General features: G+C 54.0%; 1 protein-coding gene across 1 annotated transcript in view; it reads right to left on the bottom strand.

Moving 5' to 3' along the window:
• TRAPPC9 (trafficking protein particle complex 9) overlaps positions 1 to 13,334 on the bottom strand; it is a 468,417-nt gene that overhangs the window by 316,110 nt on the left and 138,973 nt on the right.

Genomic DNA, 13,334 nt, shown 5'->3' with positions numbered 1-13,334 from the left:
CTGGGCGCTCGTGCCACCTGCTCTTTTCTTACCTGTGCCGTTACCATCAGCCTAAATCTTTCTTTTTCCCACACCCCCCCATCCAATCCACAGGAAACTTGTTAGCACTCAGGGTCTCTCCTGCAACGACTTTCACGGCCGCCGCCCTGGTCTGGGTCGCCATCCCCCCCTCCTGGACAAACGACGAGGCCTCCTGGCTGCCCGCACGCTGCTCTGGCTCATTTACCAGCCTCTCCCGCACCCGCCCCAGCAGTCGGCCCATGGAAATACACATCAGATCAGGACACCCCGTGTCACTCGAGGGCCCCTTGCGTGACACACGGGCTGCATTAGCCTTTGAAGAAAAATGCACCAACTCGCATTTTCGGACCGTACGAACTGCTGATGAGATGCAGCTGAGCGTCTTCTGCGCCCCAAAGAAAGTGACTGGATGATGAACTAGAGCCCCTTCTAAATCAGGTGGCGGTGGCCGCCAGTCGTGAAGAAGCGTCGGTCAGGGGCCTCGCCGGGAAAAGTTAATTCTTCAATGACTTTCATGAAGCCGAGAAAAAGCAAACCCCAAACACAATTCCAGACAGTGGCTCCCCGAGGACCCCCCCCCCCAGAATGTCAGCAGAGCAGCAGACAAGGGAAACCAGGGGGGCCACTGAGTCAGCCGCAGGCAAGCAGCTGCGACCAAAGTGCCGAGAGCCCGGGAGGCTCACACTAAACAGGGACCAGGGGCCCCTCGGAGACCGACTCCCAACAGCAGCAGGCAGGAGACTGGGACCCCCCCAGCCCGAGAAGCGGAGGCCGCAGACAAAGCAGTTTCTAGAGCTCACCAAGGCACAGGAGAACTACGGGCCCATGATCCGGCAGGACACATGCACAGGGACACGTGCCTGCCGTGACCCTCCCCGGGCTGCAGAGCCTCCGGGGACCAACCGAGGAGCTGAGAGCCTAAGCAGAGCCGTTCACGTGCCCAGGGCCAGGTGGGAAAAGAACGACAGTCGGCATTCCCGTGGAGAAGGTGGTTAGCTCCAGAAGCTTCCGGGGGACCCGAGGGACACCACACGGAGTAAGGGAAGCTGGAAACGGAGCAGCCTCGCAGGGCCCAGAGCCCAACTTTGAGTCGGGTCGGTACCTGCACCTGCGCTCGGGTGACGCTCCCGCCAAGCACAGTCGCCATCACCCGCCTCTCTGCCCTGTGTCTTCTCACCTCTGCGCAGCCCTGACCCCCATCTCTGCATTTCCCAAGCCCCTGTTCTTCCCCAGGCCTCCCCAGCCGCCCCAGCTGGAAGCATGCCTCCCTCCGAGGTCCAGCACCCCGTCTACACCGGGACCCGTGCCCACTAGAGCGGCCCTGTATCAAGAAGACAGGCTGCAAGGCAGGGCCGTGGTGGGCACTCGGCCGGGCGGTGGCATGTGAAGCATTTGTCACAAAGCCTGCTACCTGGCAAACCCTCAACAAAACCAGCCGTTACTGTCATCACCAGAGTAGCCTGTAAACACTAGATTCCTTCCACGACTCTCAACTCCATCAAGACAGAGCTCCCGCCAGTTTCACAATTCCAACCCCCACAGTAGCTGGTGCAGGCTCTCGCAACTCATAAACCCACAGTAAACATTAAGTAAATGAATTAATCACAGGGTCAAATTTAGTCGTTTATACCCCACGTCAATGACTATTTCATCATCCCAAAGTCACGTTCAATCGTCACCTCAATTCATGCTTAACTGAAATCTCATCGTGTGTCTCTGCGCAGAGACCCCAAGCACTTAGGTCTGAACGAGCTGCTTGTCTCCCTTTCCTCATTCTCCCAGCGCCGCGGACATAACCTATGAAACCTCCCCGCTACAGGCAGTGCCTGCTGTGAAGGGAATGGGTGCTGTGAACGCAGACTAAACACAAACTCACCCTCTTCAGCATCCTACTCTCGAAACAAGGCCGAGTGGGGCCCGAAAGTGAGCCCCCAGGCCAGCCCTCGCTCCCCCACATGCAGCCTGGGGTGCAGTGTCCTTCCCTCCTCCCCAGGGACTACACGAGTGCTGCCCACTCCCGCAAGACTGAGATTCATCTTGGCCCCAGAAATACCAGTCCTAAATTCTCACTGATGACAATGCTGATTCCGCATTTCTGCAGGGGCCCAGAAACCCTGGGTCCATCTGCCAGCCCCTTCTCCACCTCAGGTGGTGCTGGAAAGATGAGCGGAGGCCCTCGTCCCGCCGTGGTGACAGGTGGAAACGGCCCATCCCCAGTGGTTGACCCCGAAGACAGACGTGAGACGCCAGGAAGCTCAGCAGAGTCGTGCTGGGGCCTGAGCTACGCAGAGCGGGTGGGGTGGACGTTCCTCCAAGGCTTCGGTTCTAAGGACACAGGTCTGGGGCCTTCTTGCACCCATCCTTCCCACCCATTGAGAGGCTGAATAAGTCACACACCCTGAGCCCTCGGTTTTCTTGACTCAAAAAAGGGAACTGACGCAAGACGATGCGTGGAAAGTATAAATCTGCAGTCTCGGAGCTGAAGCGATGTAGCGTGTGGGCCCTCGGAAGAAAAGGGTAAATAAAAATTACATCTGAAGTTTGCCTCCTTTTCTCACGAAGGCCTTAAAACCCTCGAGGAATCCTCAGAAACCTGGGATCTCCAAGCTCAGAGGGAAAAAAAAAAAACTAAACTAAAAAAGCTACTCTCCAGCTTCTCTATAAAGAATTCTGCCCTCTAATCCCATCAAGAATGGGAAAGACAAGAAACAGATAAATTTTAAACAGGGCAGGAGGCAGAAGCCAGGCTTTGGAAGGGGGCAGAGGTGCCCTTCGTCCCCGGGAGGACAGGCTGGCGAGGTGGCAGCGGCGCTGAGAGCCTGGGCGGGGGCGGGGGTTGGCAGAGGCCCTGAGCGAGGAAGGAGCCGCTCCCCAGCCCGGCGGGCGGAGGGAGGAAACGCGGTCCAACCATCTCGGCCCGTTTTCCTGCCAACACAGGCTACCACAAATAGAAGAGAGAACAGACTGGGATGACAATTCATAGGAAGATGGGACCAAAAAAGTTACAAACACGAAGGCAGCCCCGTAGGAAGACGGCAGAGTCGAGTGGGTTTCAGGACAGGGGGTGTTTAAGAATGGGACCAGCCTGGGACATCGTCACGCATCAAAGGGAGCGTTCAGAGCGAATTCCATAGTTACCGTTTATAGCACTCCATCTTTCTATTAAGAGCATCTCTGTGGGCAATTCAGAAATACCACTTTATATGCTAAAGGAGGCCTCCTCTCTCCAGCTCGGCTGCGTCACAACCTCGGGGACAACTGGGAGAAATGACAGCTGAAAGCGCGATCTGTGTGGCGGGAAGAAAAAGCAGTCACAGTAAAAATCCCGCACCCAGCAGGGCGGGCAGCGGTGTGTGCCGTGTGCGTGGCACAGCACGGGGCACGGAGGGGCGCCACCTAACTGTTGCCGCTGCGGCGAGGGGGCCACAGACTGATCAGTTCTGTAGATGAGAAGGCGAGATCCCAAGAAGGAAAGTAACTTGGCAGTCATCCGAGGGGAGCCAGACCTCAAAGCCAGGACTGTGGGGTTGGCGACAACCCAGCAAACCAGGGACAAAAGCCAAGCGTCGGCCCCAAGGGGAGCCTGCACACAACCTCCCCAGCCAGGCTGCTGTGCAACGCACCACCCCACTGAGCCTACCCAAGGCCCTGACGACGGCTCAGCACCCCCTCCGGGGGGGCGACTCAAGAAATGTGGCGTTTTTGTGCACTTTCAAAAGGACTAAGGCAGAGGGCTGGTGGCACATTCTTCTCTCTGGTGACAGGTCTGTGAAGCACGCTGCACTGGAGCCAGGTACATTTACACACGCAAAGGCGAGAACGGTCTGGTGGGAGTTTGTCAGGGATGCTGCTCCAGGTAGAATGTATTTTGGAAACGCTTTTTCAACGATTCATAAAACCCACGGGCGCCAAAGAAGCCCATCTGGTTATCATAAAATATCCTCAAGAATATCAAAGCGATAGAAGCATTTGGCTCAGAAATTAGGCAACACTCATCCCCAAATCCATAGCGAAAGCCATGTGCTCATTCATCCAGAAGCTCTGGGCTATGCCTGGGAAGGAGACACTCACGTGGCCACAGTGGCCTTCAGAGGCCATTCAAACAGAAACAGCCCTCATCCCCGCAGGCAGCCCTGCTTCTGCACTGGCCCCTCCGCCAGGCGGGCACTGTCTGCACAGTGAGGGACCACACTTCCCGTTCTCTGCCCTCGGCGACCCAGGCTCTCCAGGCACTGGCTGGTTGCGAACTTCCTCCCGAGCATGTGGCGTGTCCTAGCTGGTTCCCAGCTTGCTCTCTCAGGCCCACAGGACACAAGCCCCCAGGCTCACACAGCTCCGTGCATCTCAGTTATCCCCACCCACGCTCACTCGCTCCAACACCCTCACCCCAGACGCTGCTCTGACCTCTGAAGACTCCAATCTGAGCAGACCCACTTGCCCTCCACCCGTCAACCCCTGGGTCCTTGCATCTTCCTCCCCAGCCCTGGATTCCATGGTCTAGACCAAGGCTGAGAAACTCTCTGTAAAGGACCAGAGTCAACATTTTAGGCTTTGAAGGTCATAGGTCTCCATCACAACCTGGGATGACAGCAGCAGCCATGGATACCCACAAACATAGGGTGACTGTGTACAAAGAGCACACATAGGCTCCCTGACCTCAGACTATACTACAAAGCTACAGTCATCAAAACGGTGTGGTACTGGCACAAAAAGACAAACCTAGATCAATGAAACAGAAATAAACCCACCCACCTATGGTCAGCTGATCAACTGCAAAGGAGGCAATAACATACAATGGAGAAAATCAGCCTTTTCAATACATGCTGTCAACAGTGCTGGGGAAACTGGACAGCTACACGTAAAGAAGTTAGAACACGCTCTTACACCACACACAAAGACAAACTCAAAATGGATTAAAGACCCAAACATAAGACCAGATACTATCAAACTCTTAAAGGAAAATACAAGTAGAATACTCTTTTTGACATAAATCATAGCAATATCTTTTTGGACTAGCATCCCAGAGTAATGAAAATAAAAACAAGAAAAAAATGGGACCCAAGTAAACCTAACAGCTTCTGCATGGCAAAGGAAACCATTTAAAACCAACAAACAAAAAGACGGCCTGCATGATGGAAGAAAACCTTTACAAACAAAGCAACTGACAATGAATTAATCTCCAAAATATACAGACAGCTCTTACAACTTTATAGCCAAAAAAAAACCAACCCAATCGAAAATGGGCAGAAGGTTGAAATAGACATTTCTCCAAAGAAAACATACAGATGGTCAAAACACACATGAAAAGATGCTCCACATCACTAATTATTAGAGAAATGCCAATCAAAACGACAATGAGGTTTCACCTCACACATGTCAGAATGGCCATCATCAAAAAGCCTACAAACAAGAAATGCTGGAGAGGGTGTGGAGAAAAGGGGACCCTCCTGCACAGCTGCTGGGAATGTACGTTGACTCGACCACTGTGGAGAGTCGTGTGGAGGCACCTTAACAAACTCAACACAGAACTACCACATGATCCAGCAATCCCACTCCTGGGCATACACTCAGAGAAAACCATACTTCGAAAAGACACATGCACCCCAATGTTTGCTGCAGCACTATTCACAATAGCCAAGACACGGAAGTCACCTAAACGTCCATCAACAGAGGACTGGATAAAGACAATGCAGGTGTTCCTGCTGTGGCTCGGGGGGTTAAGAACCTGACATAGTGTCCAGGAGGATGTGGGTTTGATCCCTGGCCTCTCTCAGTGGGTTAAGGATCTGGCGTTGCTTGACCGCAGTGAAGTCACAGATGCAGCTTGGATCCTGTGTTGCTGTGGTTGTGGCTGTGGCGTAGGCCAGCAGCTGCAGCTCCGATTTGACCCCTAGCCTGGGAACTTCCCTATGCTGCAGGTGCAGCCCTAAAAGGAAAGGAAAAAAAAAAAAAAAAAAAAAAGGAAAAAGATATACTACATGTATACAATGGAATACTACTCGGCCATAAAAAAGAACAAAGTGCCATTTGCAGCAACATGCATGGACCTAGAGATTATCATCCTAAGCGAAATGAGTCAGAAAGACAAATACCATATGACATCACTTACATGTGGAATCTAATAAAAAAGATACAGAGGAGCTTCTTCACAAAACAGAAAATGACTCAGAGATTTCAAAACCAAACTTACGGTTACCAAAGGGGAAATGGGATTAGCATATATACACGACTGTATCCAAAATCCATGGGTAACAAGGACCTACTACACAGCTCAGGGAGATGTGCTCGGCGCTCTGCGATGGCCCGTGTGGGAAGAGAATCTGACAAGTGTGGGTGGGTACGTATACGTACGGCTGATTCCCTTGGCTATACACCTGAAACACGTTATAAGTCATCTACAAGCCAAAAAAAATTTATTTCTTAAAAAGACAGAGAGGAGCATATACTTCTTTCTTCTATGTGAAAATAAGAACGGGTAAAACGAATCTCTGACGGGGGATGCCATAATTCCAGTTCCCTTTATGCAGAGTCATCAACAAGGAGAGGATACAACCTAACAGGTGGGGCTGCGGGAATGACTGGCTCTGGGTGGCAGAGATGCACAGACCAAAGTACCAGTCCATCAGGCTATCTACAACATCCGTACTCACGGCTGCATGTACGTTATACTTCCCTTGGAAAGGACTCAAAAATACCATTTATAATAAAAAGCTATCTACAAATAAACACAGTAAAATGCTGTAAGACCGTCCTAGAAAAAGTAGAAAATGTTGCTGAAAGACGTGAAAAGAGACGAGAGAAAAGAAACCTTTCATTGTTAGGGAGACCACGAATCACAAAAATGTCAACCTTCCAGACTTCCCGTCGTGGCTCAGCAGAAACGAATCTGACTGGCATCCATGAGGACACAGGTTGAACCCCTGGCCTCGCTCAGTGCATTAAGGATCCGGCGTTGCCGTGAGCTATGGTATTGGTCGCAGATGCAGCTCGGAGCCCGTGTTGCTGTGGCTGTGGTGCAGGCCGGCAGCTGTAGCTCCAATTCAACCCCTAGCCTGGGAACTTCCATATGCTGTGAGTGCGGCCCTAAAAAAAGGCAAAAAATAATAATAATAATTAATCTTCTCAAAACTGATCCACAGGCTCAAAGCTGTCTTTATCAATATTCTAACAGGCTACCATGAGGATTTTGACAAACTGATTCTAAAAGGTAAGATCAAAGGACAGAAAATATCCAAAAAGCTCCTGAACGAGCATCTAAAGGAGAGGTCTGCCCATGAGATGGCATAAGTTTTCTGAGGACACAAAACACGAGCAGAACTGCATCTGCCTGGAGGAGACCAGGTCAGGAGCACTGAGTGTTTCAGGGAGGAAGAGCGTCCAGGTCAGGGGTCCCCAAGCCTCCTGGCTCCTAAGAACCATCGGGGACACTTGAAGGTACTGTGACACCCAGACACGGCCCATGCCTGCGACATCACTAGGTCGAGGGTGGGAGACAGGACGAGTTTTCAAAGACCCCCAGGCGATTCTGATGTGCGGCAAAGGCTGACTCCGCAGGTCTGCGGTCAAAGGCAGGACGCCTAAGAGGGCGCGGCAAGTCAGCCTCAGGGATTCAGTGTTTCTGGGACACAGACCGAATGAGGGCGAGGAGGCCAAACAGGCAGCCGACTGGAGGCTTTCTCCCAGGACGACGGAAAGCCCCGGAAGCTGCACAGCAGGGGGACAGAGCAGCTTCTGCCCTGGAAAGAGGCCAGCAGAAGACCGCAAAGAGGGGGCAAAGGGAGCCGTGGCGAAGCCGGTGCCCAGGCCACCAGCCGGTCCAGACGAGAAACAACCAGGGCCTGAAGCAGAGCAGTGATGGGGGATGTGACGAGAAGGGCTGGAGGACCTCGGAAAAACGACATGGACAAGACCTGGTCCCATCAAGAGGAGGCGCTCACAGCGCACCACCTGTGGTGACCCAGAGGCGGCACCCTTGTCTCTGGCGGAGAGAACCCTCCCCAGCGGCCTCCAAGGAACACCTACCGAACTGAGTCTCCACCAGCTTGGCTGGAAAGGCAAGGATGCAAACCCTGAGCTCCAGGGTCCAGAAGACCCAGCCCGGGCTGCTGGATCGGATCACCTGCTGCTGAGGAATGACTAATACCTGGGTTTTCACTCGCTCCTGGTGGATTAGCAAGTTATTATCCAGCCAGAATTTAAATCAGCTGAGTCAACATCCCACCTGCAAGCTCTCAGCGTAGGAGGGGGGAGACCAGCCCACCCGTGCAGGGCAAGAACCCGGCTTTGTCTCACTCAGACGTGCTCTGGGAAGCAGAGGCAGCCTGACCACTCCTTCAGCCGAGCCAGCCTGCCGTGAAATTACAGTTTGTGAGTCAGAAGGCTGGGGGGGAACGCAGGCTAAATATAACATCGGGCAGGCTGTCCGGCGCATCATTAACCTTTTCCGTCAGAGCAAAAGCAGATAAGCCACGGAGCACAGAACAAGAGCAGCGAACAGTCTGACAAACGGCCAACACAACCCGAAAATGATTGGAGGTCTGATTTAAAACACAGGACACGGGCTGCTGATTACCACTGAGAGAGGTTCAGGGCTGAGAAAAGCATTGCTTCCACCCTTAAGACGGAATAAAGGGGGATAAACAGGAAACTAACTTCTCCGAAACTGATTAGAAACGTGAAGTCATAAGGCAAACTAACCTGACATCTGTGGCCAGGCACCTCCAGGGAGCAGAACCCCAGCCAATGTGCCCACGGGGCCGTGAGAGCCACGATGAAGGGTCAGCTGGACACTGCCAAGCAACTGCTCAAGGCCTGGCCTGGGCCACCAGAGTGGGGAGGCTCCTGGGGCTGCTGTCCACGCCATGCAATGCAGCCTTTCCCACCGGGAAAAGGACCCTGGGCACTTCTGGGTGCTGGTTGGGAGGGGACCAGAGCCACCGCACACCAGCCCCTTCCCACTCCCTACAGGATCCAAGCCTTCGCCAGCAGGGAGACTCAGGCTGTAGGGCGAGGGCACAGGTGGAAAGGCGGCCGCCCAGCACATCAACCCTCCCCCCACCAGCATCACCTGCCCCATCCCCTAGCACCGAGGGCCTGCGGGGCACATGGTTGGATCCGTGGACCAGGAGTGCAGAGAACAGGACTGAGCTTGCGGGGTTGGGGGAGAGGGTGATGGACTCCACCGGAGCAGGTGAGAAAGTCTTGCGAGAGCACAAACGTGAAAGAGGAGAACCTGGGACGAAGCCCCGAGCGGCTCTGCTCTGCAAGGGTCAGGAGGGAACGGAGGGAAGAAGAAGGTGGAAAAGCAAGAGGTGGGGGGACGGGCCAACCTCCGCGCTGGGGGCTGCCAGCCGGAGTTAGAGACGCAGGCGACCCCAGCTCTGCCCTCAGGACGGGCGAGGGGCAGTGCGAAAGAAACTCAGCAGCGGGGAGCTGGTGCGGCCGAGCAGGAGTGCAGAGCTGGGGGCCGCCGTCCAGCCCCCTCGCAGGGTAGTGAGGAGCTTCTCGAACCTTCAGCGCCTTCACCACACGCCCCAAAGGCGGGGAGCGGTCGCACCTGTTTCATCTCCTTCCAGCCTCCAGATGCATTAGCCTCAGAAAAAAAACCAGGGTTTCAAGAAAATCTCTGGCCTTCTTAAAAAATGATGTTTATGAAAGCCCCAGGGATCCAGCAAAACCGTAGTGAAAAAAAGAAATCTGTGGGCATTAAGATTCCAACCACTTTTATCTTTAATTTCCGGGTGATTCAGGATGAGTCACTCTTCTCTACAAAGTTAAGGCTGAGTTCCCCCCAGATTAGTCATTCCTTCCCAGGAGGGAAGCAGACACGCTGGGTGAGGCCCCAGGTGCCGGCTCGGTCATCAGGAGGGGGCATGTTAGCCAAGGATACAGGACACTCCACAGTGACACGGCTCAAACATGACCAACTCCTGGCCACAGTGAGGCATCTGTGACCACTGAATTGCAAAGAAGCAAATTATAATGAAATGCCGGTGTAAATACGGCTTTTTTTTAATTAACACAAGTCTCCAACTAGAACTGAACTGATCCCAACTTCTCATAGGCAGAGTTTGTCTTTAGCTTAACAAACGAGACATTTCAGGCCAGGAGTCACGCATTTTTCCCTGGGAAACAGAGTGAATTCTAAGAGCTCACCAAGCACCAGACGGGCTCCTAAATCCTGAGCTGCCCACAGCCAGCGGCCGTCAGCAGAGCCACGGGGAAGGCCGCCCTCTCAACCTCCCTCCCTCCAGCCCACGCGGCTCAGCCTCAAACCATCACACCTGCCCCGCACGGGGCCAGGTGAACACCCCCTAGCCCGTCAATCCGCCCACTCCCCTGCTCCCACAGCCTCCACCACGCTGACCTTTTCTAGAAACACCTGGTGACTCGAGCATCTCCCACTAAATTCCGAGACACTTGCCTGGAGTTTCAGGCCTTCCATACCTGCCTGAGCCTAGATCCTGACCCAAATCCTCCCTCCTGACCCGCCACCCTCCGCCGCCTCCCGGGCTCACTGCGTCCAGCTCACCCTGCAGGCAGGCCCTGTTCCAGGCCCGCATCAGAAACCGCCTGCTCGTCGCGCCCAGAGAGCGCCTCAGGGTCAGGACCGCTCCGGCTGGCTTCGCCCACCCTCATAGATACTTACTGGGCATCTTTCCGGAGCCCGCCTTGTGCTGGGTGCTGGAAGTGAATTAGTGGGAGAAACCAAATCCGCATTCGGAGGTGCCAAGAGGACACACGGGCCAGGGACGAGCGCAAGGAGGGGCCATGGGCGCTAAAAACAGGAGGGGTCAACGGGCAAAGGACGGCAGGCACGGGACAGACAGCATCGCAGGCCTAAAGCGAAGCTTCAGGATGGCCGAGCGCGATGGAAAGGGCCGGAAGCAAGGATGGGGGCGGGGCACGATTACACGGGCCTCACACCCCAAAGGGAGACGCACATTTGTTTTAGAGCAAAACCACCTAAGACACAATCGAAGACGGACTCTCGAAGGCCAGCGACAGGAACACCACCGGGCTCTTGTGACCTTTCACGCAGAAGATGTTAAAAGGTGCTCACGTGGTGAAGGGGGACAGGTGGGGACATCTCAGAGAAAGGACAGACGTCTGGGCAGATGGCGACGGCTCCTGCCCACAGAGGAGGGGGAGGGGCGGGACAGGAGCGAGGCCCAGGGCACCTGAGGTCACATAGGTGGTACCCGAGGGGCTTGGGGGGCTGCCAGGTGAACAGGAAGTCAGCTAAAAATACCAGATCGGAATTTAGGACCAGAAATAAAAGTTTCAGATCACTATCAGGGTTGGAGTTTTTGGCTTTTGTTTTTTCCTTTTCATGACCACACCTGCGGCATATGGAGGTGTCCTGGCTAGAGGCTGAATCAGAGCTGCAGCTACTAGCCACAGCCACACAGAATCTGAGCCGTGTCTGAGACCTACACCGCAGCTCACGGCAACACCGGATCCTTAACCCACTGAGCAAGGCTAGGGATCGAACCCGCAACCTCATGGATACTAGTCAGCTTCAGCTTTGTAATCCACTGAGCCACAACAGGAACTCCGGGGGTTGGAGTTTTAGGTGATGGGGGTTTGTAAAATCTTGGGACAAACAGGACATAAGAAAATGGTAAAGGACAAGACTCAGGAATACCATTAGCTGGAATGAGGACCAGAAACCAGGAGCCAGTTACGGAGCTTCGGCGGGCAGGTGGGGGTGGGGAGGGGAGCCGGGCTGGAGGACCATCACAGCCGAGAAGACCTGCTCTGCTTCCTCCAGATTTGAAGATAAAGACCGAGGCGTTCCCGTCGTGGTGCAGTGGAAACGAATCCAGCTAGGAACCATGCTGTTGAGGGTGGGATCCCTGGCCTCCATCAGTGGGTTAGGGATCCAGCGTTGCCGTGAGCTGCAGTGTAGGTCGCAGACATGGCTCGGATCCTGTGCGGCTGTGGCTATGGTGTAGGCCAGCAGCTGTAGCTCCAATTAGACCCCTAGCCTAGGAACCTCCATATGCCTCGGGTGTGGCCCTGAAAACACCAAAAAAAAAAAAAAAAAAAAGATACAGACCGAGCACACTTGCTGAGGGACAGACTACTCAAACCTCAGGTAAGAGAGTCCCAGGGAGCCTGTGCGGACTACAGACCCCAGCCCAGCACTTTGGATTTAGCAAAGTGGGAGCCAAGGAGCCTACGTGGGAGTGAGCACTCGGGGACTATGGTTTAGAAAACCACAGGTCAAGTTTAAAATCCTAAGAGAAAGGACACTGCATCCAGAACACAAGCCAAAGAACTGGAGAGACAAAGCTTCCTCCAGGATCAAAGGGACGGAAATGCAGGCGAATTCCAGACAGAGAGGACGAAGCTGAGAAGGTTCCAGCCCAGGAGCCTCTTTGAGAAGAGGAAGGGGAGTGGGGGGAGAAGGATGGCACCGACCAGAAGCTGGGGACACGCACTGGTCCACACATCCTGAACGAATGAATGAAGGGTGGACGGATGGTCGGACAGACAGGCGGGCAGGTGGACGGATGAAGAGACAGGTGGACGGGTGGACGGACGGACAAACAGACAGGTGGACGGATGGATGGATGAACGGACGGGCAGGTGGGTGAGCAGACAGATGGACAGGTGGATGGGTGGAATTGGTGGGGGGGGGCCAGCTATATTTACTGCTGTGAGGTTTTCAAACAGCATCGAGTTTTGGTAAGCACAGTCAACGTGAGTGCATGCCTGAAAAACCATCGGGTCCATGGGGTCCCAGCTGGAGATTCTGCAATTGTCAGAGTGGGGGCCCCCCACCCCCCAAGGCCCCACATGAGCCTCCCCCGCTGAGAGTGCAGCTGTCTCCACATTGGGCCGAAGTACGGGCTCCTGGGTGCCCAGACTGCATGCACGTGGCACTGCATCAGCCACCGAGCAAACTCTGCAAAGGTCCTTTGTGGACCCCGGCGTCCCACTTTCTCCTCGATGGAACCTGCCCAGGGGTGGACAGTGAGATCCTGTGTCTACGATCTGCCTCAGATTTTATGACTCATTGTGTAAAAAACCAGGCAGAGCCTCTATGAACCATTAACAATAAAAAGGGCAGCCTGCTTAAAATACCACCAGACACATTCACGTCCATGTCTGTAAAAGTATATCACTGTCACACATACAACGGTATGTTCCAATTCTGCCTCTACTGTAAATGCCATAAACGACCACACCGCACTGCAAGCAGAAACACACACAACAGCACAGAAGATAAATAGGGCCTCTAATTTACAGCAGCCCTGCTCTATTTCACACTGTGCTATAGCTAACTGACCGGAAACTAGGCCAGC

Source organism: Sus scrofa, chromosome 4 (assembly GCF_000003025.6).
Source record: "Sus scrofa isolate TJ Tabasco breed Duroc chromosome 4, Sscrofa11.1, whole genome shotgun sequence".
NCBI lineage: Eukaryota > Metazoa > Chordata > Mammalia > Artiodactyla > Suidae > Sus > Sus scrofa.
Note: the sequence above shows the minus strand (reverse complement) of the source record. Positions and strands in the feature narration are given on the sequence as shown.